The 25,336-nt window shown below is 48.4% G+C and overlaps 1 protein-coding gene across 1 annotated transcript in view; it reads right to left on the bottom strand.

The window, feature by feature from the left end:
- The window catches only part of Slit1 (slit guidance ligand 1), a 140,958-nt gene that overhangs the window by 92,364 nt on the left and 23,258 nt on the right, over window positions 1-25,336 (bottom strand). The window lies entirely within an intron of this gene.

Below are 25,336 nucleotides of genomic sequence, written 5' to 3'. Positions count from 1 at the left end.
ATTTGGTCTGTGGATAGGTAGTGTGTGGTTGCACTGCAGTGGGAAGCCACCTGTGCCACTAGCCCCATACCTGAAAGGCTTCAGATGGTGGAGCTGGGTACAGCTCAGTGGCACAGCATTTGCATGGCATGAACATATATGTATATACACCATATACACATGCATGCACCTTAAAAAGCAGAAATAATGACTATTGGGAACATTAGCCTGAAGGGTGAGTGCGGATAGAATGTAAGAGATGAAAGCTTCCAGAAAACAACTGCGTTTATCCCTATGCACCCATGTACCCACGCCACTCTGTGATCTCCTCCTGCCTCCTTCTGCCCCCTCCTCCTGCACCATTTTTCTGGTCCCAGGCACTCAGGAGTATGAGACTTGGGTGACTGGGTGCTCTGTGAGCTTCTCTCAGATGTCTTCTGGAAGTTTCCATTTCTCAGGGATGTGGTACTTGGGGATTGGACTATGTCCAAAATCTTATCTCAAAAGAGAGATGGGCAGCCAAGCTGGATTCTTCCCCACACTGTCTGGCCAGCCTTGGAGATCAACCCCTGGGCTGAGGGTAGCCATTTGAACATTAGACAGGGTGACCATCTAGCTCAGCAGAAGTATTGAGACACTTAAGACAACAAGAACAAAGAGCCCACATCCTGAGCTAGGCTTCCCAGGCACAAGCACTGCTTTTCCTTTCCATTTTAGTGATATTGGCAACCTGTGAAATCTCTGTGCCTCAGTTTCCCCGGCTACAAAGTGAGGGCAGCTGGACTCACTGTATAAGCATATTAGTAGGTCTGAGTTAACTAGCATGCACCAGGCACGTGGAATGTTCAAGATGCAGAGTGGCTAGTGTGGTGTTGCAATACTGCTGTGTACTATGCAATAGTGTGCACTATACCGTACTGCTCTGCGTTATGCAATACTGTGCACTATACTGCTATGCACTATGCAATACTGTGCACTATACTGCTGTGCTATGCAATACTGTGCACTATACTGTACTGCTATGCACTATGCAATACTGTGCACTATACTATACTGCTATGCACTATGCAATACTGTGCACTATACTGTACTGCTATGCACTATGCAATACTGTGCACTATACTGCTGTGCTATGCAATACTGTGCACTATACTGTACTGCTATGCACTATGCAATACTGTGCACTATACTATACTGCTGTGCACTATGCAATACTGTGCACTATACTATACTGCTATGCACTATGCAATACTGTGCACTATACTGTACTGCTATGCACTATGCAATACTGTGCACTATACTGTACTGCTATGCACTATGCAATACTGTGCACTATACTATACTGCTGTGCACTATGCAATACTGTGCACTATACTGCTGTGCTCTATGCAATACTGTGCACTATACTGTACTGCTGTGCACTCTGCCATAATGCCAACATTCTAAAATGCCTTCCCACCCCATGACCTGCGCTTGCACTTAAATAAGGATCATTGAAATCCCTCCCTTCCCAGTCAGTTTCCACCTACCCTTGCAGATCCTCCAGCTAGGGACAGCCTCCTACTTTCATGCCCTTTACAAACCCTGCTAACAGCTTTTATCCCAAATAGGCTGCCTGGAGAAGCTAATTAAAACCAATTCCACAGGGTACTGGCAGCCTTGAAGGCCTGTGAGGACGCAACTGAGGCCTTGCAGAAGGCTCTGCCAGCCTACCTAGAGCCAGCAGCTCTAGGACATACCAGCCCATGCTTCTGCCAACCATGGTAGGCAGCCAGTGCTGTACACACCAGCACTGTTACTACCTTACTGGTGCTATTGAGTCTGCCCTCTGGGAGATGTGTCTTTTCCCAGGTCCCCAAAGTCCGCAAAGGTTAGGGAGCAGAAAAAGCAGCCTCCCTAAGCACAGAGCTTCTTGGAGGTCGCTCCTGTTCCATCTAAAACATCCTGGCCAATTTGTCATCACACTCTGTCCCTTCCTATGCTGTGTCTCACCAATAGTCCTAAGAGCAGCGTGTGAAGCAAAGAACTGCTAGCATCTTTGTACACTGGCTTAGGACGCCAAGGCAGAAAGCATAGGAAATGTGCTCAAGATTACACATCTTTGTGAGGGGCAGAGTGGGGACCAGGGCCCAGCATGGTCTCCTGCATACACCTTTAACTGCCACATAAAGAGTACACACAGCTGTTTTTAATCACGTCACTGTCCATCTCCCCCAACTTTCAAGTTCCAATGAGGCTCCAGGGCTCAGCTTCAGTTAGTGCCGTGGCTACAGGCTGCTTTCTCAGACCTTGGACTGTCAAACTCATGTTTCCTTCAAAGTTCAGGTTCCTGGCACCTATCAACTGATGTGTTACTCTGCCAGCTTCAGCACACACCCTGAACCCTTCAAATGCAGGTGACCCTGGTTTCCAGGCAAAACTGGCTTGCGGTCCCTAGCAGCTCAGTCCCTGACATCCTTCTCTCCCCATGTAGTGAAAACACCAGGAGGCACTGGATGGCAGGAGGCACTGCTTTCCCAAACACCACCACAGCTCCCACCCCTGCGAGTCCCCAGGGTTTCCCCAGCTTTGGGTACAGGTACCCCTGCATCATCACAGCTGCGGCCTGTGTCCAGTTTGTCTAGTCAATGCTCCACTTAGATTCCATGCTGCTCACTAACTGGATAGGCAGCCATCCCCACCTTTCTGCTCCTTGCTTCACCCCTAAAGCCTAAACTACGACTCTAAAATTCCAATGTCCCTCGTTGCACTTCCAAGGCCACCTACCCCCATTTGGTACATTCCCACCTCCTGGGTGCCACTCTCCACCAAGCCTGCCAGCACCATCTGCCTTAGCACACTGGGATTCCTGAGCCTCTGAGATGCTGTGCCTTTACATTGCCCAAACCTTCAGCGCCAGCTGGACCAGCACACTCAGTTCCTCACCCACCCCCTTCCCGGCCTAAATTAAGATCTCCAGAGAACAGCCAGCTGCCTTGCTGAAGGAAGCAGCTGAAAAGAGCATCTTTGGTAAGCACAAAGCGAGTCACTCACTGTCCACCTCCAGGTCGGGTCCCTCAAGGGTTCAGATGAGGAGCAAAGGTAACCCACACAGCTCATGTCTGGGGTCAGAAAGTAAATCACAGTGAGCCTGGAAATGGCCTGAGTCCATTTCCCCCATTACCCCCAAAGCGAAGGGCAGAAGCCACCCCTTGCCCAACACACATCAACTGGTACTCAGAGCATACTTGGCCAGTTAAGGGACATTGCTCAGCCCTTAAAAAAGGAAGAAAGCCATAACACAAGTCACAATGTGAATGACACTGGAGGACATTATGCACGTGAAATAAGCTACTCACGAAAAGACAGAATGAGTGGGTGAGAGTATAACTTTGTGGCAGGGCTTAACACACAAGGTTCTGGGTTCCGTCTACGGCATGCCACCTACCCTCTGTACGGAGCCTGTAGGGAGCAGAAGCAGGAGGGGGAAGAGGAAGCAGAAGAAAGAGGGAGGGACAGAGGGGTAGAGGGACAGAAGGAGGGACGGATGGAGGGAGGGAAGGAGAGAGGGACGGAGGGAGGGAGAGAGGGATGGAGGGATGGGCACTACTTGATTCCATTCATCTGTGGTCCCAAAGCAGTCAACATGCAGACAGCTGTTGCCAGGGCTAGAGAAAGAGATAGCAGGGAGTTATTGCTTGATGGGTGTGAATTTCCACTATTATGGAGTGAAACAATTCTGGAGATTGGTGCAAGATGAAGACACGTAACACTGCATCACCATATATCTAAAATGACTAAGTTGGTAGGTTTTATTTTATGTGATACACATGTCATCATGATCTAAAAATTCTAAAACGAAGTAAGGGGAGAGAGCTATTTTGCAAACAGAAGACGAGGGTCTACAAGCTCAGAGTCATACATATGAGCCACTGTGCTGGAGGCTGAGAAGGAAGGCTCTGGATGTGTTCTGGGCCAGTTAAAATGTGATCCCAGCCCCAGCCCTGGCTTCCTGAACCCCTTTCTCATTGCTCAGTCCCCTGCGGGACTTTGATTTGCCATCACCCGTGTATAGTCATACTAACTTTTTCTTACTCTGACTGTGCCCTTGGACTGCCTGGCCAGCTTTGAAGCATCTCAGGAAGTGGCTGAATTCTTCCTGTAGCCTCCTTGCTCTGTGTCTAGAAAACCCTCAGCCCCAGCCTCCAGCTGGCCATCTGAAATCTTGGTCAGATCCAGGCGTCTGATGCCCCGACACTGGGGCAGCCTCACTTCCTGTTTCCTGAGGTATGTTTGCTCTACTCCAGGGGGAGGACCATTAGCCAGCCCTATCTCGTGCCCCTCAGCCCACCAGCCCCCTCCCTCCCGTCTACCTCCTCCCTCATCCCCTGGGTCCGAGCAGCCATTGGGAACCACAATTGTGTGACAAATGACTGAGGAGGTCCTGGGGATACCATCTCATTCTGCAGGCATTATTGTGCCTGACCTAAACCCAAATACCCAGGCCCCTGTCTCCAGGGTGACACCTGAAGGCCCTGGTTTCCTGGCAACCAGGAACAATGGCCCCTGGGAAAAGCACACAGAGTTTGGGAAAGGGCAGCCTTTTCTCTGTGCCCCTGGGTAGGATGGGGGCTTTCCACCACGCAGGCAAGGTCTACAGGAGAATGCAAGCCAGAAAGGCACAGGAGGCCGGCCACCTCCTCACAATTGCTTCATCCTAGCCTTGAGTAGCAGGAATCTCTCCACCTGAGGTTCTTAGCAGGTTCCTTTTATTGAAGGAAGGCCACCTTGCACTAAGACTTTCTTGTCCCTAGCAGACATCCCTCCACCACGGTTCAAGTCAGTACTTTCTCCTCCAGAGCGGATTCAAGGTATCCACACATCCCATGGCATCGATGGTCACCTTTGGCCACAGTAATGGCGTCCTCATTGCCTTTGATTGGCTTCTTGGTTGGTTGGTGTGGTCTTGGAGAGGTGGAGAGGACACCAGTGTCGTCCACTCTCTCACTGTGTGCTCTTGACAAGTCTCTAAAAGTTCTCCACTCCCCCACCCGCTGGGAAGATTGACAGGAACCAGACTTCCATGTGCAGAGTACTACTCGGCACTGGAGCAACCCTCATCCTTGGCAAAGCAAAGACCAGACCACGTAGGTTCCCAGGCTGGCTGGGAACCCGCATCATGTCTCTTCACACAATGGAGGCCATGAAGGCCAAACTCCATGGGTGTGAGTCCCGGCTCCCAGGTCCCCATAAAGGACCCCTGCGCAGGGCTCAGCATGGTTGTGGAACACTAACATACCACGAAGGCGTGGGATGGTGACGTCATCGGTGGAATGACTGTACCTGCATGCAGAACTCCGTTTGATGCTGGCGACTGACTCCAGAGCCTCACACACACTCAGTGCTTATTCTGTCAGTAGACCTCACCCACACCCCTGCCTCCTGCTCTTATAAGTCTTCCCAAGTCCTTCTCATCTTAAAAAAGTCCCTTCTGGTTGAAATCCATAAGGCCATTTCTATAACAGACATGCACTGAATTTTTGAACAGTATTTGTTTTCTTTAGGCTGGAACTCTGAGATCCTCCCCATCACCAACCAAGGAGAAAAGAAAGAAGGGATATTACTGGTGTTTTAAAGATGAGGCCATAGAAAGATATCTCCCCGATGAGAAGGGTACCAGGAGCAGAGGCTGAGAGAGACAGATGGTACCTAGACCAGAGGAACAGGACAAACTCAGAATCATACACATAGACCACAGCCAGAAGATGCCAGAGTGCCAAGGATTGTCAAAACCAGGCTGCCCAAGGTACCGGCAATGGAGGGGATTGCTGGCAAACTGTGGGTGTTGCAAGTCAGGGGACAAAACTCCTTTGTCAGAAATCTGACTTTCCAGTGTTGGACATGCAGACACAGCATCAAAACAAACGAAGGGTAAGGGCTGCAGATACCGGCGATGGGCAGAGCACTCGGTTAGCATGTGGGGCGAGACATTGGATTTGATTCCCAGCACTGAAGAAAAGCAAGAAAGGGGAGGTGGAGGAAGGGGAGGACAGATCAGACCTAGGGGTGGAGAGGGAGAGAGGGGAAGAGGAAGAAAGGGAAAGGGCAGAGAGAGAGAGAGAGAGAGAGAGAGAGAGAGAGAGAGAGAGAGAGAGAGAGAGAGAGAGAGAGAGAGAGAGAGAGAGAGACCGCATCAAGGCTGGGGCGCTCTGCCCTGGGACTGGAAGGTTTGGGCTTCAGGAACAGTCCTTGCGCATGCGTCTGGGAGCCGGTACCACTGCTGCCTGACTCACCTCTCCCGAGTCTCTTGCCCTGTCTTCATCTGCTTCAGAGCAGGTCAACACCCACTCCCCTCATTTTACACGTGAGGAAGTAGGTTTGGAGGCTCATGTTTTGGTCCAAAGTCATATGACTAGACAAAGCAGCTGTGAGACTTAAACACAAAAGCCACCTCTCACAGTCCCTGAGGAGACACAGCCGAATACCGTGAGACCTGTCAAGACCGAGGGCAGTGATCTGCGGCCTCAGAGCAAGCAGAAAGACCCCAAACCTGTGCCCTAAGCAGAGAGAAAAGGGGCTGCAGCAGCCACAAAGCTTGGGACACTAAACATCCCCCTCCTGCCTCCCAAAGCAATCACCGAGCCCAGACCTGGGGTGGGTAGAGTATTTGCCGCAAGCAGAAGAAGGACATTCTAGAGGCTTTCCTGTACCTAGAAGACGGGTACTGCCCCCAAGTAAAGCTCAACGTGATATGCTTTGTCCTTACGTTAACGATCTCTCTGATCAGATTGAGAGCCAGGGTAGAACCTCCACTGTGATCCTCTAAATGAGCATGGTAGTTGACCGACTCCTGCCGGCTTCAGGACCACAGACAAATGCATATCTCTTGCTTCACCCGATGAGCTTCTCTTTGCTGTGATGATAAACAGAGGTCCACGCCTGGGCAGGCGCAGAGATAAGGAACTTGGGAACGCTGGGCCCTAATTCAGCATCTACATCAAACCCCGTCCTCCCACAGCTCCGGAATCATGGAAGAGGGGACAGAAAGAAGGCAAGGCCAAGAAGTGGTTACTGCCAACAAGGACATAATGTCTTCCTCCAAAGCAAAGTACAACTAAACAAAAAGCGCTAGGCTCTCTTCGTGAGTGAGTGAGTGAGTGAGTGAGTGTGTGTGTGTGTGTGTGTGTGTGTGTGTAAAACACTTTAAATAAAAATAAAAACAAACATCCCTGCTGGGCTTATTACAGAGCACAGCATGATTTGCCCCCCTCCCCTTCAAGGCTGCAAAAGCTGAGAAATCTTTCCATGTGACGAATCCCCAACTTCAGAGTTTACCCTACAACACCACGTCCCCAACACTTGATGAGATAGACTGTGTAGCATGAGCTAGGGCACGGGACACCTCTCAAGCTCTGTCCCTTCTGGGTGGAAGGTGATGGGAACAATGGGGACCGGATTGGAACAGATTGAGCTGGGACCCATCTTCCGTGTTAGTGTCAAAGCGGATAACTGCCAAGTCCTCCCCCTCAACAAAGACCGACGCGGAGGAGTAAATGAGCCAGACGGGCCAGCATCCTCCCTCTTGGACTTCAACCCAGTCACTCCTCAGTGAGGTCAAATGGAGAAGAATAGGACCCTTTTTGCTGATTTAGGTCCATCCCTCTTGTCAGCACAAAAGGCGCTTGCTTTTTCATTTTAATTTCTCTAAAAACTAATGTCTTGCAGGGCTGGGGATGTAGCTCAGTTGGTAGAACGTGCGCCTCATGTGCATCCTCAGCACCAGATAAAACCAGCTGTGGTGGTGCACACCTATACTGCGGCACCCTGGAGGCGAAGGCAGGAAGACCCAGAGTCCCAGGTCATCCTCATCGGTTTGCAGCCAGCCTGGGCTGCAGGACACTGTGTCTCCAACTGATGGTGAAGAAGGTGATGGGGACAGGGATGGGAACACAGGGTTTCCCTCCTCCAGACAGTGAAGAAAAATCAAGTCTTTCTGGGACCTCCAGTCAGAAACAGAAGATACAACCTAGAGCACTCTGGAGAGGGCCATTTCATGGCTTGTTTTTCTCTTGCTGAAAAGAATCATCACACTTGGTAGCCAGCCTAAGGCATGCTTAAGTGTCTTGATTCTGAAAAAAAAAAAAAAACCAAACAGAAAAACCCTTGCAAATCTTAAAAACCTCTCTGGAAAAGTTTGTTCTAACATAGTCAAGAATATGAGGAAAATGAAAACATTAGTAATTGGATAACAAAAATTTAATCTTTCCCCATATGTATGTATATATTTGTGTGTATGCATGTGTATGTGTGTATATATGTGTGTGCCCTTCCATATATATGAGTGTGTATGCGCATATGAGAGGACTTAAACTAAACATCAAGAAAAACATAAGCTTAGTATGTCTCCGATGCTCCCGCTGCCATCATCACCTGAGGTGACCCGTACTCAGAATCTAGGCTTTTCATACCTTTTATCCAGATGAGATCACTGAGTCTCCGGCTGGGAAGGTGGCTCAGAGAATAAAGTAACTGGCAGGCAAGCATAAGGACCTGAGTTTGGGTCTCCAGAAGCCATGTAAAAGCTGGTTGTGGTGGTGTGCCCTGTAATCCCAGCTCTCCTCCAGTGAGGTGGGAGACACACCGGAAAATCCTGGAAGCTAAGGCCAGCTAGCCTGATGTGCCAAGAGAAGAAGAGACACTGTGCCAAACAAGGTGAAAGATTAAAATGAAAGGAGAGAGGGGAATACTATTGAGGCTATGGAAAGGGGGAAAAAAAAAAGAAGGAAAAAGATTGGGTGTGTGTGTGTGTGTGTATGCATGTGTGCACACACGTACATGCATACATATATGTACACATACACACAAACACAGACATGCACGTGGAAGTGTCCTAATGAAAACTCCTTCCTCCTTGTAAAAATTTAAAAAACAGGTAAAACAAAGGTGGAAAGCAAGGACCAAGGCTGGAAATTATCCTCTGACCTCCATTTTGGAGCCACGGCTCACATGCCTGGGCTCCCATACACACACCATACGCATACTCACAAGCACCGTAGCCCCCTCCACTTCCACACACAAAGACTTTTTTAAAACATGCAGAAGACCTAGTCTGGATTTTGCCCCAGGTTGAGGTCAGTAAGTAGAGGAGCAGTTTGACTCCAGGGCCCAGAGTCTCAATTCCCACATTCTGTTTGTTCCCTGATTAAAGCCACTTCCCAGCACCAGAGAAGACACCACCCGATGGAAGCTGCTCCGTGGCTCCTCCACGCAAAGGGCTCACTCGTCCCTTTAGAAATACACTGCAGAGCCTCACACTCAATCCCACTGTCAAGAGATGCTGCTGATCCACAGAGGGCACAGTGGTGGGGACCCAGGGGGCAGTCACTGAGGTCTGTGGTGAGGGTTCATCCACAGCTGTCCCAAGGGAACAAGGGAGGTTGGTCTCATGCTAAGGTCGGCTAGCTGTGAAAGATGCTACTACAGACCAGCAATAAATGGGTTCCAGCTCTTGCTTACACCACTTACTGTAAGAAGCTGCCCCAAAATGATTCCTGGCCCTTTGTTTCCTGTAAATGAAGGTGGGACTTGTAGGGAATTGGCTTGTGTTTTCTGGTCACCTCTCAAGGAGTTAAGACATGAAGGTCCCCAGGTACCAAAACCAAAATGCAATACGTCCGTGACAAGAGAAGATGAATGGCAGTCGGGTACATTGGCACAGCTGTGTGGCAATGGGTATGCATCTGTCCCTGTGAGATAGGGCTGGCTGTTCACGTCCACTCATTTTCTTCCATGCCCCCACCCCCATCCCATTTCATTGGTACTGGGAGGGAAAAAGCCAAAAGCCAGGCTATAAAGCAGCCATCAAACCCTCACAGGTTACACCACCCACTTGAGAAATGAGTAACTGCATGCGGCTTTACCACTAACTCCCACCTAAACCCAACGCCATACCTAATCCATCCTCAAACCAGTGCCTGACAAATGACCGCACGTGGCAGGCTGGTAATAAGTTAGCTGTGTGAGTGAACCACCACCCATCCAGAGACAGAGGCCCGGGGTAGACTGGCTCTCAGGCAGCAGCAAGCTGGGGGTCATCTCCAGAATTCCCATCACTATCGCCTTCCGGCTAAGATTAAGCAGAGAATTCCCATAGCCTTTCTGAGGGATGTTCACCATGGGAAACTGGAAGTCCTCGGGGGTCTAAGGGCAGCTGCTACTTTGCAAACACCAACTGGGGGTCGCATTAAGGATTCACACCATGGCCTGGAGCCCTGAAGGAGGGGCTCACAGTGTCTATATCAGTTGTGGGGGTGGATCTGTCTGTTCTTTCTTAAACATTTCTAAGGGCTCTGAAGAAGAGAGCTAATCACACACACAAAGACAAATAAATAAAAAGTTGCTTTTTTTTTTAAGAGTATTATTAACTTGATCAAAAAACAGTTGGTGTGTAACAGACTGAACCAAAACCTTCACTGACAGCACACTCACTGTTCTGGACTCCGGGACGCCCCGGGTTGTCTGGGGAACCCCACGGAAGCCATAAAAAGTCCAAATACAAACTGTGAAATGGCTTCCTCCAAAAGCCCCCAGGCAATAAATACTGTCCTCTTTGGGAGGTGACATGTTCAAAGGGTCTTTGTGGAAATGGCATGCAGAGCTCCTGGGCCTCCCCATCTTCAAGCTCCTCTTTTTGGGGTCATAATGCCAGTCCCAGTGAGTATATGAGGGCTCCCCAGATTAGCACAGGCTCTCAGAGGTGAGGCTCTATCCTGCGTCTTTACCTTTATGCCTGGCATTTATCTGGAGCTTCTGCTCCGTCTCTTTCCCTGGCCACTGCACAGAAGCCTGGCTTCTCCCCTTCCAACCATCACTCACCCTGGCCACATCTCTGGGAGCCGTGACATCTCTGGCTTTGGCCTTGGGGAGGGTGACAGTTGTGCCTGTCTCCTTGCCAAGGAGGATGTCACACGACCAAAATTTATGCGCCAGCTTTCCTTGTACCAGCTTTCCCAGGTTACCTCCCCGCCCATTACTACCCCATTAGTTGCCATGTGTCCCCCTAACTGTCGCCAGCCCACACTGTCTCTTTGTTGGCCCTGCAGTGCCCAGCCAGCCCCTCCCCAACAAGAGATGCAACTTAAACTTCTCATTGTGAGGTATTTCCTCCTTCTCTCCCATCCTCCCTCCCGCTGCTGACCAGTAAAGCAAAGCTGTGAAGGGACTCTCTGCTCTGTTTGGACAGTACAAGTGGGCCCCAGATTTGCCAGGAGCCCCTGATTCTGTAGGAACACACTTCCTTCCTTATTGGTATTCCGTCAATAGCTTTCCCTCCTAACCCTTTCCTGCTTGGTCACTGAGGTCTGCCCACAGAAGCGCCTTTGTTGGAAGAACACGGGGTGCAGAAACCAGGCTCCTAAAACAAGGGCATCAACTTCAAAAGGGGAATGAGTCAATCGATGTGCAGGGGGGACAAGTGGGAGGGGCCAGGCCACGGAGCATTTAGCCTGCACATCTGGGCCAGACACACCTCCTAAGGAACACTGTGGCAAAGCCACACTTCTGTCCGTTCTCAGATCCCAGGTTATCCCCAAATGGATTTGTCAAATTTGACTCTCAAATATGAGACACAACTCAGGGCCTGCAAATATTTTGTTCAACAGTTCACTAGAGCCACTTTGCTGGAGGGTTAGCTTCTAACTCAGAGGTTTGGGTCAGGGGAATTTCATGCTCCAACCACCTGCCAGTTTCACAACATGATCACAGAGAGGCCACTCTCTGCTCCTAAATGCTCCACTTGCTAAATGGCTGTGTTCGTGAACACCCCAAAGCTATCACACCCAGGCCAGCTCTTCTGCACACGTCCTAGCAGAAATGGACAAAGCTGCTGCTTGATCTCCTAGGGATGAGGGATGAGTAGACAGGCCACCACCCCATGTCAGCCGGTGCCCTCAGGCTTTAGGAACACAAATGGCTTCCCCAAACCTCCTGCCTACTGTGCTCAGCTTCTGGAACAAATCGGCTCCCTCATCCTCGAAGCAACTCTTCATATGGCTTTGAAAAATCTCTTGCAGGTTTGTTTGTATTTTCTTTTCATCACACCAAACAGCCCTAGGCCTTGGACTAAACCCCCAATAAAATGCTTTTCCAGATGGCCCCCAATGTTTGTCACCCTCCTCCAAATACAAACACCCACAACGAAACCCAGATCCAGGTGCCTGACCCTGTCCACTGAGTCCCTTTGATATCGGACAAAACAGACGTCAAGGAAAATGGAATCATGAGAGATAAAGAAAACATTTCATGCTGAGAAGGGAATGATCCATCAAGAGGACATTACGGTTCCAAACACAGGCACCAAACTCACACCCTATTTCCTAAAACAAAACTACAAGACGGAAGTCACAGAGCAGCCCTAGTGTGATAATCATGGGGACTTCAATACCTCTCTCTCACTCATAGACGAGGTATCTCAACCAAAGGAAAACAGAGAAACACTGCACTAATGACATCCTGGGTCAAATGAACTTAACAGACATCTATGGAACATTCCACCCCAACACTGTAGTCTGGGACTGTCTCTAAAAATAAATTGTGCATTGGGACACAAAACAAGCCTCAAAACACAGGGAAGTCGAAGTTGCTTCTTGTGTTCTGCTGGCTATGAAACCAACAGCAAGTGAAACTAGAAAAATAATTCACAAACCCATGGAGATCAAATAATACACCACTGAATAAAGAAATTCTAGAATTAAAAGAAAATAAAGACACAACATAACAAAACCTATATGATACAATGAGAGCTACCCTATAAGGGAAGTTTATACCTATCAGTGTCTACGTTAAAATATTACAGGGGTCAGAAAGTTGGCTCAGTGCCTAAAGGTGCTTGGTATCAAATCTGATTACCTGAGTTTAATCCCCAGACCTGAAACAACTGCCCAAAGTTGGTCCTTTGACCTCCACACACATGTAATGGCATTCATACGCTAACACACACACGCACACACGCACGCATGCATGCTCACACATGCACAAAATGAAAATAAACTTTGTAATTGTATCAGATCAGAAAAATTTAAAATAATGTAATAATGACTTTATGGCTTTGGAAAAATAAGAACAAACTAAAGCCAGCAACATCAGACCAGACAAGTAATTAAGAGCAGAAATGGTTGAAATAAAAACAAAAAAAATAATAATACAAAGAATCAATGAAACTGATAGGCAAATTGACCAAAAAAAAATGAGAGAACACCAAAATCAATAAAATTAGAGATGAAAATAGAGATATTACAACAGATACCAAAAAATTCAGAAAGTCAAAAGGACATGCCTTAAAATTATAGTCCAGTAACTTGTAAAATCCAAAAGAGAAGGAGACTTTCCCAGTGTGTAGGACCTACCAAAGTCAAACCAAGATGAGTTTCATAAAAATTAAACAGATCTAAAACAAGCAACAATATTGAAACCGTAATTAAAAATCTCCCAACTAAAAAAGTTCACGGGGCTGGGGAGATGGTTCAGTAAATAAAGCACTTGTCACACATTCACGAGGACCTGAGTTCAAATCCCCAGAATACATGCAAAAGCCAGCCATGGCAGCACATGTCTGTGATCCCGGTGTTCCTACAGGAAGATGGGAAATGAAGTCACACAAGACGCCCGGCCTCAAACAAGTGGAAAGCAAGGACTGGTACCCACAATAGTCCTCTCACACCCACACAGACTACAAAAACACTTTTCTGATTTGTGTGTGCACACCTGCACTCACAAATATGAACATGCACATCACACACACGACAATTTTGTAAGCAAAATAAATTTAAAAAATTCAAGTCTAGGCACAGAAAGCTTCTCTGAAGAATTCTATCGAGGGTTCATAAAGAGAAAAAACCTAGCACCAATCCACAAATCCTTTTCAAATTATTCCATAAACTAGACTCAGAAGGAATGTTTACAAACTCAGAGGCTAGTTGTTATCATGATAAACTAGAGAGGCATAACAAAAATAAAATAAAATTATATAACAACCACTCTAATGAACACAGATGTAGAAATTCTCAATCAAATATTTGCAAACTGAATTCAAGAACATTTTTTTTAAAAACATAAAAACAGAAGAGGGGCCTGCCTGAGTAGGACTAGGGGTGGGCAAATGAGGGAAATGGTAATGGGGGGTGACGATGATCAAAATACATTACATATATATGTATGAAATGTCATAATGAAACCCACCATTATATATAATTGGTACATGCTAATAAAAACATTCTAAAAGCACAGGCAGATCTTAACCAGGGAAGGAAAACACACTGGGTTGATGTCCTTGAAGAGAAGCATGGCTCCCGGTCCATTACACTGTGACGAGGCACCATGGGAAAACTGGCTCACAGCTGTCAGCTCAGAAGAGTCACGAATACTAAAACTGACAAATTGTCTCGTTAAAATGTGAAGAAAAAACTCTAGACATAGCTTCACCAACCTACAATCCCAATTCGAGGAACGCCAACACAGAAAGATCATGAGTTTGAGACCAGCCTCAGCCACTTAGCGAGACCCCATTTCAAAAGGAAAACCTACGGTGGGTGAGATGACAGCATAGTAAAGGTACGAAAGGCACTCACTGAGCTGAGCTGCACAAATTTGAAACCTAAGTTCAATTCCCAGAACCATGCAGAAGGATGAAAAGGATTCCTTAGGTGTCCCTGAACTCCACATGTGCATTGCAGCATGGGCACCCACATCACACACACACATACATACACATACACACATGCACACACACACACACAGACACACATGCACACACATGCATGCACACACATGTACACATACGAACATGCACACACACATACACATGCACGCACACACATACACATATACACACACACGCAAACACACCTACACATCAATAACTGTTTAATAGAGGAAACATACGGCTCATATCAAAGTCAGAGTTGCCCTGTCATCTCTGCAGGCTGCTGTCGCCTCACAGGCTCTCCTGGCTCTAGCCCGACAATGTCTTTTAGCAAGCCATGGTGCCAGAACCAATCTGACCAATGAAGCCCACTCTGGCTCACTGGGTCTGCATGAGGGTCAGCACCGTCTAGCCTGCTTGTCAAGGTCAGAAAGATGGCGGGAAAGAACCAGGGACTTGGCAGGCACTTGAGAGTAACTGAACCAGTTTTCACTGCCTCTTGACCCAACCAGTACCTCCCAGGCCACCTGTGAGAACAAGGATATTCTGAGCTCCCTGGAACAAAGCTAGACTCTGCAGGTTCCTCATTAACACTGGGGATGAAGCCAGACACGTGTGAAGTGGATGGACACTGTGAACAGGACATTAGATGCAAGGGTTGAGGCAGGAACAATTAACACAACAAACATTGGTTCCTGTCCAGAAAAGATACCGTTTTTTAAACTTTTCTCACCCCACACCCAAACCCAACAGTTAAAAAAAAAAAAAAGGCTGTTAAAATAGCTGCATCAATAATGTATTTTCCCAAATTAATCAACTGCCAGACAGGGATTCTTACCCACAGAATAACTACGGAGTCTGCCCATGCTGCAAGGCCCAGCAAACCAAAGACAGCACACTGTAGTAGCAAGCTGGGTCACAGCACAGACTCAGGGTCTCCTGAGAAACCCACCAGCTATCCTTTGAGACCCTCGGGATCCCTTGATGTGTCCTAGGAATCCCAAACAGGAAATAGAATCACCCAAGCTACAGTGTTTCATTAAAGGCTGGAACTAAAGGAGATGCCAGGTCCCAGGCCATCAACATCAAAATTGGAGTCTATGATTCCAGGGTGGTCCAGGCTACAAAGCCGAACTCTGTCACAGTTACAGCCTCTCTCTCTCTCTCTCTCTCTCTCTCTCTCTCTCTCTCTCTCTCTCTCTCTCTCTCTCTCTCTCTCTTTCTCACACACACACACACACACACAGGGCTCATCAGAACCTATGTACATATACAAGCGACTATAATGGCTCCCAAACCCATTTTTATCAGAACCCCTGCTCACCAACTCCAGCTGCAAGGGACACCCTTTTCCCTCAACCTCTCCTCATGCACTTCCAGATCCACTTCCCCCAGCTCCTGGAAGCAAGGATCTTGTCTGTGTCTGTGATTGCCCTCATAGTAGGGTGTCCAGACAACTCTTCCAACACATCACTTAATGTGCCACCAATGGATAACTTTAGCCTAAACAACCAGCACTGGGTCTGTGCGCCACAGGCTAAGGCTGAACCCAGATCCAGTGGAGCCAAGCCCAGACTTACAGTGTGCATCCCAGAGTCAGCTAGGAAGGGCGGGAAGGCTGACCCTCTCCTCCCATAGCCTCTGAATAGTTGACCAGCAGGAACATGGCCAGGCAGCCTATTCAGCCTGATGAACCCACTGGCTCCAGAGAAAGCAAGGCAGAACCTGGGTGAGATTCTGTTCAGCTGGTAAGGAAAGGGGGGCTCTGGATTATAAAGAAAGCTATAAGAACTCTAACTGAGGTTCCAGTGATGGCTAACAGACAGATTGGCAATGTAACCCCAGGTCCATCTGCAGCTGGATGGATAAAGAAAATGTGGGCCATCCAAGCAGTGGAATCTTATGTGGTCAGTAGCAAGAACAACAATATGAATGGACCTCAGAAAATAAGTGCCATGCTAAGGGAAATAAGCATTCATGTGTCCATTTATGTGACATAGGACAGGCAGAGTCTTAAAAACAGAAAGCAGAACAGAGGTCCAGGCAGGGAGACGGAGCTACTGTTTAAAGGGGACAGAGGTGTGGGGAGATATGTAGGTACAGACAGTGGTGATGGTCGCACACCTGAGTGCATGTAATGCCACTGGCTGTTACATTCTCTGTGGTTAAGACAACTGCTGTGTATACTTTACCCCATTAAGTGTCATAAAAGCACAAGGGGACACCTTCTCTCCACTGAGCCAGAGGCTTGCGAGACAGACCCTCCCTCCGGCTCAGGTTCAGGGAGCAGGGAGAGGAGGGTCCACAGGGAGGGTCTGGGATGCATTTGCATAGTCACCTTGCTCTAAGAACACTCTGTGACTCCCACTGCCTACTGCCAACGCAGTCCTCATTCTAGAACATTTTAAGAACCCATCTATGCTTGTTTCCAGGGAACCTCTATGCAACAGTGGGAAATGCGAGCCGTGCTCATGGGCAGCTGGAATCCCCGTCTTATGCCTCCACACCCACTTCCTCCACCCACTGTTACACACTCCTCGGTGCTCAGCCACCTTCCTAGAAACCTTCAGAGCAATCTGTGGTGAAATGTTATTTATGATTTAATAAAGCTCGCCTGAGGGTCCAGAATGCAGCACTAACCACAAGCCATAGAGCTAGGCAATAGTGACACACACCTTTAATCCCAGAACTCAAGAGACAAGCAGATGCATGGATCTCTGTTAGTTCAAGGCCACACCAAGCTACATGAAATTGATCCAGTCCTAAAGAGGAACAGCTCACACAAAGGTGATCTCGGCACTTGGGATCACACGCCTTTAATCCCAGGACTTGAGGTATATAAAAAAGGAGCAGCTACTCAGCCAGAGCCAGATTCACCAACAGTCAGCCATACCACACTGTGTTTAACCCTGTGAGCCTCAGTCCCTACACTATCAGACACGGATTGCACGGAACTGTAACAACCAAAAGCAGAAAAGTGTCTGGCATGTAAGACATAACAGATAGTCATATAACCACTACATGTTGCAATGATATTAAACTTAATTTTAAAAGAAAGCATTTTGTGTGTGTGCTGGAGAGATGACTCAGTCAATAAAATGCCTGCCATACAAGCTCGAGGACCTGAGCTAGGATCCCCGATACCCTCATAAAAAGCCAGGAACAGCAGCACTGGGGGCAGGGTGGAAGAGGGGACAAAGGCAGATAGATGCTTGGAGCTCACTGGCCACCCACCCAGTCTAGCAAATTAGTGAGCTCTAGATTCAGGGAAAAGCACTGTCTCAAAAGCTAAGGGGGAGGGAGCAATGGCAAAGACATTATCAACTCTGGTCCCCATAAGCACCCATGTCCCCACATACATACACCTGCATGCACAAACTCACACACTCAAACATCCATAGGCAAATGTATACATGAAGCCAGGCATGCTACTTCACACCTGCAATCCCAGCATCCAGGAAGCAGAAGCACAAGACTACTCCATGAATTCCAAACCAAGTCAGCTATGGCTACACAGTGAGACCCTATCCCCCCCTCCACTAAGTTTGTTCTTCAATGCAATAGATAACCTTAACATCCTAGGTTTTCATGTACCAATATGGGCCATTGTTTTTCCAGATTGCTCAAGCATCATTTCCATCAGTGCTAAATCTCTACACAATGCTTATTTATCAATGTATCCTCCTATTGCCACCTTTTCTCTTTTATTCTTCTCTTTTACTCTTCATACGTTACACCCCAACCAGTTTCCCTTCCCTGCACTCTTCCCAATCCTCCCCACTCCCTCCCTCTCTCTCAGATCCACTCCTCCTCTATTTCCCTTCAGGAAAGAGCCGGCCTCCCAGGGATATCGACCGGACACAGCATAACAAGTTGCAATAGGAATAGGCACAAACCCTCATACAGAGGCTGGACAAGGTAATCCTAGGAGGAAAAGGACCCAGAGCAGGCAAAAGAGTCAGAGGTGCCTCCCATTCCCACTGTTAGGCGTCCACAAGGACACCAAGCTACACAAACATGTATGTGCACAAGTCCCTAAGACCCTGTCTGAACAGCAATCCCCCAACCCAATTTTTAAATGGAATATTTCTTAAATATTTAAATATTTTTAAATAGTTGCATGCTAGCTGAAACTTTGTTGAATATCTTAGTGGGACAACTAAACCTCTTGCCCATTAACTGCTTGTTTCCAAAGTTCGCTATCCCAGGAAAGTCGTTTGTATAGTCTTCAAAGTATAAGAAGGGGACAACCCCTATTCCCTGGTTTCCCAGACAGCCCCTGCCTGTGTGCACACCTCCCTCCTTTGTCTTCTCTGGCTGAAGAATTCTGTCTGCCTTATACTGCTCTGTGTGGTGCGGGGGCCATGCCGGCACCACACCTGGCATTCACTGGGCATCCTTATGGGGTGACCACGAAACCCTTTTTGGGCACCCTAGCTGTTCATAGCTATGAAGACCAGCATAGTTCTGAGCCATTTTGGGGCTGGACTGGGTCCAAAAGCACGGGCCAGAGCTGTGTGGACAGACATCCATTCATGCTGAACACAGAGGCTTGTTTGGAAGTAGCTGTCAACATGAGACCAGCCACCCTGCCCTTTTCTCGGAGGCCCCTGTGCCAGCTCAGTGGGATGCTGGCCTTCTTCTCTTGACAGCAGGCACAGATGTAATGATTGGAAGGCACGGTGAGATTCCAGAGTGCTCCATAATTGCTAACTCATAATCCCCAGACGGCTCTGCCTGGCAGCTAGGGGTGACGAATCTGCTCTTGGGGTTGGCAGCCTCAGCTCTCAGTCTGCAGCCAGGCTGGACAGAGGTACATGCCCACCATGGGTCTCCACCTAACCGCACCCCCAAAGCACACTGGGGAAAGCATGCCTCATTAAATAGGAACCAAAGAAAAAGAACGTGATAATGTTGCTGATTAGGGGCCCTTCTGCCCCAACTGACTCAGGACCTTGATGACCTTGACCTTGAAAACCTCCATTTTCATATACACACACACACACACACACACACACACACACACACACACACACACTTCTCACCCTAGTTTAGCCACAGACAGTTTAGCAGTAAGCGCATGGATTGGGGGTCAGATGTTCAAACCTAGATTCTCATTGCTTCTTGTTTGAAACCTGGGCCAGTCGTTTAACACTAAGTCCAGAAGGTTTTAAAGGGGATTCCCTCGAAAAAAGTAAATTTTTAAATAGGAAAACAAGTTTGGGAGATGGGACCACCTGTATCTCCCTGGAGTTGGTTTGGGTTTTTTTATTGGTGGTGGGTTTTTTGTTTGTTTGTTTGTTTGTTGTTAGAAACAGTCTCTTACTATGTAGCTCTGGGTGTCTGTAGACCAGGCTGGCCTTGAACTCACAGAGTGTGCACCACTATTCCTGGCTTGGAGCAGCTTTTTGTTTTGCTTTGTTTAAGTCTGCTTTATCGTTGTGCCTGTGTATGGTATGGACGAGCACAAGCTCCTGTCATGAGGTGTGTGGGCTCAGAGGACCACTTTTGGGAGTTACTTCTCTCCTTCTACCCTGCCTTCCAGGTTAGGTTCATTGTCCAGTTTGTACAGACAAGTGCTTTTGCCTGCTGAGCCGTCTCGCTGGCATTCTCCACAGCTTCACGACATCGGACAATGTGCTAGAAGCAGAGAAGTCCCCTAGAATGACGCTGCTTGAGTCAGCTTTCCTCTAAGCATCTAAGCAAGGCCATTTCTATCGTTAACACCCTGAGCCCCTCACAGGCTTCCTCTCCCTGGACAAAGGATGTTAAGGAGTGATGGACACCTAGCAAGAACCCTTGGGGGCAGCTCAGACAGGAAGGAGGCTCCGTCCGAGCTGGAAGCCACACGGGAGTCCGACTTCCCACACAGCCGTCTGCATCTTTCCAGAAGCTGGTCAAGCTCAGCTCTTCTGCCTCCTGGCCTGGACGTGTGGCAATAGCGAGGTCACCTTCTGCTTCGGGTAATTTCCCTCAGAGGCGAGACAGATCCATTCTGTACAGCTATTCGTTTCAGTGGCACAGCCTCCTGCCTCCGATGGGGGCTGGGCCCTGGCGGGAAGGGATGCTTTGTTCTTCTGACCGGTGCTGACAGTTTAATTAAACCCAGCTTGAGATGGGGTCATGAGGGTCAGGCATTCTTCCACAGGCCTGCGCAGGCTCACAGCCTGGCTGCTATCACCAGGGCCTTGTTAATGAGTTGCCGTGGTCCTTACGACAGAGATATATACACACATGGGAAGTAGATGCCCTGGGCTGCCTCAATAACTGCCTGCCCCCTCCCAAACCTACAGAAACCAACAAAGACCAAGAAGTATATCTGGTCAGGATGCATATGGGCTTCAAGGCTAAGCGAAAGCCCAGAGGACAGAGTGTCCGAAGCAATTTGTAGATGAGTAAAGGATGCAGCCATCCAGACAAGAACATCTTGTCTGTCAGACCTAGGGGACAGAGGCTAGAGCGAGGAAGCACACAAGCACCTGACCCCACCTAGCCGAGTGATGTCTGGGATTGGAGAAGTTGTCAGAAGTCAGACATGTTCCTCTAGCTCAAACCTGAGCCCTGTGAAAGTCCATGAAAATGACATTCCCACATCCCCTGAGAATTGAGTGGAAAGAGGGAAGTTGGTCCCACACCCAGGCAACCTGCTGCCACAGGAGACTCAGATGCAACAGCTGGGGTCTGCCCTCCCCTCTTCCTACCTGCTGAACTCTGACAGCCAGACAGCTCTCAGAGAGCACCTGTGGACTATCACCTCCTGGACAGGCGGACATTCACGTGAGAGCCACATGGCTATCTCTCCAAGTTTGACCAACCCTGCAGGCCTGCAGGAGGCCCACAAAGAACTTCAGAATGAATGAGTGGGTGGGAACGTATGGAGGAAGAGGTGGGGTCAAGGATAGCGAGGAGCTGGGGGACAGAGGGCATCTAGGAGGCTCCATGTAGATGGCTGGTGTAGATAAATAGCAGGTGCTAATGGCTGGATGTAAAAGACGAAAGATTTATACGATCTGAAGAGAAACCAGAGTATATGGCTGGATGAGCTCCAGGTTCAGCAAGAGAAAAATAATTCAAGATACCCAGCATTGGCTTCTGGCCTCCACACTCATGTGCACACTTGTGCACATGTACCCACACACCCCAACACATGAGCACACGTTCACATGCACACAAGTCTCACACACACACACACACACACACACACACACACACGCGCGCGCATGCAAAACAAGAATAAAATAAAGACGAGAGGCATGCTGAGTAGGAACTTCAGGCCTCCTCAGCTGGAGAGTATTTAAGGGCTCTAAGAGCTGAGACTCGAGCCCTATCGCCTACTTGCTCTCTGCTGGATTCCCCTCTGCTGTGACCAACAGGACTGTTCCAAGCCAGATTTTAGCCCTCTAATGGCCAGCAAACCAGCCTCCCTCCATAGCCTTTCTGGGTAATTCTGCACGGGTACCTAAGGCCTTCTTAAAAAAAAAAAAAATTAACTGAATGAAACAAAAGCTGAGGATAGGTTCCTGCATGGTAAAGGGACAGACAGTTCTGGGCTAAGGATAAGAGCGCTCCACCAGGCTGGGTCTCCAGAGAGAAGAGAGAAAGCAGATACTGATGCTAAACAATACTTATGTGTGGTTGGCCACTCAGGCTGAAAGTGTAGGAGTCAGGTTTTCCCTTCCAGAGCAATGCCAGCATGGATGCCCATATTTCCAGACACCTGCCACGTGCCACAGTGTTAATGCCAAGGAACAAGAGTTTTTCATCTCTCTTCAACCTCCCAACAGCCCTGGGAGGTAGACATTATTTTGGTCCCACAAAAGAGCAGCTGGCTCCATGGGGCTAATGGAAACCACACCATGTCTGGCACTAGTTGTTTGTCTGGGGCTGGGCCTGGAACCTAGGGCCCTCTCCCGCGCTAGGCAAGCATTCTACCACTGTGCTGCCTCCACATCCCACCGGCATTAGTTTGAACTCAGACACGGGGCTTTCCATTACTGCTCAAAACTAGCAGGTGCCCTACCATAAATACAATACGTCCTTTTTAAAGAACGTCTGGGAAACACAAAAGAAAAACATTACCCACAGTCAATCCCTGCTAGAATTCTGCAGTCATTTTCCATGCATTATTTAGAGTAATTCAGGGATCAATACAACCCTGGCTTTTGATATCACAAACATGTGCATTATTTGACATCTCCCATGAAGGCCATTTCTGATGACTGCTTAAGTATCCCATCAAGCAGATATGCTGGAATTTGCCTAACCACTTCCCTGATGTGGGACATTAAGGTTATTTCCATGTTCTCTTCAATATTCTAAATATTGCTGCAGCATGCATACTTATGCTGGGGTTTGATCTCCTGGGGTGGATCCCCAATAGTGAGATTTCCAGGTCCTGGTTTAAGCCCATTTTGGGGCTCATTAATAGACCCTCAGAGTCCCAGTGCCTAATTCCAGCCCTTACATCTAACTGCTCTGTGTTTCTGAGAAAAAGCCCCTCTTTGGGACATTCATTATGCATTTGGAAGGAACGGAACTGCCAGTATAGAACAAACAGTACGTGGATTTAGGTTCTGGAAGCTGCAGACAAGATCAACTGAACCACGGACTATGCCACCTGCACACCCCCTGGCCACACCTTCCCCAGCACATGTGGCCTCTGGGGTCCACTGCCATGATGCTTAGCAAAGCAGCTGCGTGAAAGTCTTTAATTTCCTCCAGATGGAAAGGCTTAGCCACAGATCCCTCCAAAGCAAAGGGAAAGTTGACGGAGGGACCAGAAACAAGGTGCTGGTCTAGGCACGCCTTCTTAAGGAATGCTGTGGTCCTGTAGCCGAGGAGGCAGCTCCAGAGTTACCACTGCACCAGCTGATCCCACAAGTCCCAGCCATCATCTGGCCTAAAATGAGCTCATCAGATTTCTATTCCCAAGACTCTAGAGTCAGGACCCAAGACCCTACAGAGATCAGACCTATGTGGTTACAAGAAGGAGGAGGAGGGCCAACACTGTGACTAATGCAAATGATCAGTGCAGTGATGTCATTGTTGCCAAGGGGCCTGGATGGTGGTGTAGGAAGGAGCAAGACAACAAGCTGGATACCCAGAACTAGAAACATCCTCACAGCTCAGTTGCTGTGAAGGATAGCTGTACCTTAGTCCCTATCCTGGGGAGCCTGGGAACTTAGTAATCATGGCTTACAGTACCCAGTTCAGCTTCACCCCACCAGTCCCCAGGGTTGCATGCCTGAGAGCTTTCTAGCCAGAACAACTGAAGAACTCAGCAGGGAAGTTCTGGAAGGCAGATGTTCAGATCAACAGAATGGGATGGGAATGAAGCAAAGAGTAGCAGCAAATAAACCTTTAAACATTCCCGTATCTGCCCCTACAGCCACCTCCACAGTGGCCACAGTGGCTGTGTGGGCACAGACACCAGGAGAAAAGACTCGATCAACAAAACTTTGCTTAGCAGCCACTTACAGATAGTGCCTTTTTCAAGATAGCACATGCTGGAGGAGCACAGGATGCACAGGCCTCTGTCATGATTTCAGTCTCTGACTGATGTCAGAGGGACGTGTCACACAGGCATTCTCTGCCGAGTCCTACTGACTTGTATGCCAGCGGAGATTCAGAAATATGAAAAAGCTGGGGTATAGTTTGGTGGTAGAGTGTGTACTCAGAACACTCTAGATGGAATTTACCCATCTCCAGCACCAAAACAGAGAGAGAGTGAGAGCGAAAGACAGGAGCTGGACACAGTCTCCCTTCACCCAGGGCCAGCTCTGGCCCTACATAAACAACAATGTCTCCTGCCAAGCAAGGGAGCCGATGCCTGGAAGGCCAGGCAGGAAACATTCAGATGTTCTACCGGTAGAACTTGGGAACCACACACACACACACACACACAGAGAGAGAGAGAGAGAGAGAGAGAGAGAGAGAGAGAGAGAGAGAGAGAGAGAGACCTTGAGGGCCTCCCTGGCTCCCAGCCCAGGAGAGTGCCAAGAGCAGGGTCCTCTCCTTCGGTTCTTCCCTCCTTGAGTGGATTTCCATATGCCAGTTTGGTTATGAAGTCTGGTTACTTAATATTTGTTAAAGTGTGGAAGACCTTTGCTCCAAAATTCCTACTGAAACATGAAACATGCAGAGTGAGTGCTGGGCTAGGAGTCAAAGGGGCTTCATGTCGACTCCAAGGGTATCACTTTGCCTCTCCAACCTTGTCTCTACAGCAGTGAGGCTTTGAGACACCGCCTTTCTCACAGCCACGTGTGACAGGTGCCGGAGTTCCCTGCGGAGGAACCAGCATGATCAGGGACACCACAGACACCCATGGCAGGCCACCCACAAGCATGGATGCACACCCCAGCTCAGCTGGGAGTTTACAAAGTTCAGGAAGAAACGCTGGCTCCCAGCAAAGTCACGCTGAGAAACCCAGGACCATCTGACCTTTGATGTACTGTTTCCCAGCCTGCCTCCCACCCCATGCAGAGGCCCCCATCCTAGTGCTACCAAGATTGTTAATAACCACCATTAAGAGGACTCAAAAATCTCCCAACTCAAAATTCAAACAACCCTCTAGAAAACAAATAAGACACGGTTGTTCTAAGCAGTTGCAGAAATAAAAATTAAGGGAAATATGTTATCAGAAAACAAATGAGAGGCTCAAAGCTAAGAACTTTCTGACAA

This window comes from Phodopus roborovskii, unplaced genomic scaffold (genome assembly GCF_943737965.1).
Source record: "Phodopus roborovskii unplaced genomic scaffold, PHOROB, whole genome shotgun sequence".
NCBI classification, from domain to species: Eukaryota; Metazoa; Chordata; class Mammalia; order Rodentia; family Cricetidae; genus Phodopus; species Phodopus roborovskii.
This window is presented reverse-complemented; position numbering and strand designations above follow the sequence as displayed.